This window comes from Austrofundulus limnaeus, unplaced genomic scaffold (genome assembly GCF_001266775.1).
Source record: "Austrofundulus limnaeus strain Quisiro unplaced genomic scaffold, Austrofundulus_limnaeus-1.0 Scaffold780, whole genome shotgun sequence".
Lineage (NCBI taxonomy): Eukaryota > Metazoa > Chordata > Actinopteri > Cyprinodontiformes > Rivulidae > Austrofundulus > Austrofundulus limnaeus.
The window spans coordinates 129618-131940 of NW_013953182.1; positions in this window are offsets into that span (position 1 = coordinate 129618).

Consider the following 2323-nt stretch of genomic DNA (forward strand, 5'->3'; position numbering starts at 1 on the left):
ACACAACATCAACACACAATGAATGGATGAACACAACATGAACGATGAACACACAGTGAATGTGTGAACACAACATCAACACACAATGAATGGATGAACACAACATGAACGATGAACACACAGTGAATGTATGAACACAACATCAACACACAGTGAATGTGTGAACACAACATCAACAACACACAGTGAATGGGTGAACACAACATCAACACACAATGAATGGATGAACACAACATGAACGATGAACACACAGTGAATGTGTGAACACAACATCAACACACAATGAATGGATGAACACAACATGAACGATGAACACACAGTGAATGTATGAACACAACATCAACACACAGTGATGGCAGCGCTCACAGTGCCAACAGGCCACATCCAGTCAGATCCAGATCAACAGTTTCAGGTTACCTGACTGGAACAACACGCCTCAAATTTATTCAAATCAGCAGTCACACAGTTTCAGTTTTTCCAAGGAAACTAAACACTTTCTTTCTGAGAAACAGCACCAAGAATCACAAAGTGCCCAGACTTTGTAGATCAATGTTTAAAATGTTTCTTCTGGTTTGTTAAATCAAACTGTTTACAGAAAACAGTTACTTTGATTCTTCACCAGTGTTTGGGATTATAGCCTGTTATTTTCATCAGCCTCTTTTTCTATGTGTACATGAACTTCAGTTACACATAAAGTATACAATAAAACATCTTTTTAAGTACAGTGTACAGTGTGTGGTAAAATGGAACTACAAGAATACTGAAGTACATTTAACCGCATGCTATCCAGAGTTGTAAAGTAACTAAGTACAAATACTTTGTTACTGTACTTAAGTAGAATTTTTGGGTATCTGTACTTTACTTGAGTACCGTATTTTTAGGAAACGCAATGGGCCCAGTATGCTACCCTGTGGAACTCCCACGGAACAGGGCAGAGACCCGGACACAGAGCTTCCATGTTTCACAACCTGACACCTGTCAGTCAAATAAGAGGAAAACATTTGTATTGCAGATGATGAAAGTTGAAAAGAAATCAACTTTTGTGAGAGAGTATAATGATCAACTGTGTCAATCAGACGTTTCCCTGCTGTGCCATGGTTTTATGGAAAAATTTTTGTCATACAACTTGAATGATCACATTTAGGAGGCTACAGTTTTAATTCAATAAGAGCTGTAAAATGTAGTGAAGAACTAATGTAATCCCAATAGCAGTACATGCAGGATCAATTTTAAAAGGAGTTGCAACAAATTACAGATAAATCTGTACGTTGATGATAAATTTTAAAGGTTTAGATCAGATTCTGTGCTAAATGAAAGTAAAAGGATGAGATTCAGAGCTGAACAGAACAAAGGTAAGAAAGGTTTATAGTGTTGGTTTAATGTGTTTTTACCTGTAAACATACAGGAACATTAAAAGTAAAATTTCAAGGGGTGATTAACTGTGTGTTGTTATTGTGTGAGCAGCATGTCTGTGCTTCACTTCAGGAGCTGATAAAGTGAGTTCTGTCCTGCAGGATGTGGGCTCAGCTCAGCAAGCCCAGCTTTTATGGCCTTCAACACTTCTGAAGGTTTATTGTCAAACTTAAACCAAAAACTGGGTCTGCAAATAAATCATGTGTGAGAAGGATCATATCCAAGGTGATAATGATATTTGTGAGCCATCGCATCGAAACGAGGATTAACGTGGGTCACTGGTGCCCACATCCAGCAGTCACAGTGCGAAGGGTGGGGGACACTCTGGACAGGTCACAGTCCATCCCAGATGTTTAAATGTACCTAAATAAAACAAAACCATGGCTGCAAGTTTTTTTTTTGTCTAAATCTGAAAAACACTTGCATTACGTGGATTCTCCTCACCAGAAACAAACACATCTGCCTCTGAAATGTGCACCACAGACAGCACTAATAAATCACAAACACTTTGCTTTGCTTTTATTTTCTTATTCATTCAAGCTTTTATTTGTGCAATGATGTTTTTTTATTTCAAACAGAAAAAAAATAAAGTACTATGAGTATCATTGCAGTGAAAACACTTGTTCACTTTACATTTTATTTGTTTTTAACACTTTGTTGTTGTTGGTAAATATGCAGTGGTGAGTGTAGTACCCAAAAAGTTGTACTCAAGTAAAGTAGCACTACTTCAACATATTTTTACTCAAGTAAAAGAGAAAATTAACCATCCAAAAAAATTTTCAGGTTAGAGTAAAAATGTATTTTGTAAAAAGACTATGTGAGTCATGAGTGACTGATCATCTGATTTAATATTTTACAATGATGTCATCAGAACGACGAAAAAATAGAAAGTTAATTGCAAATTCTGGTG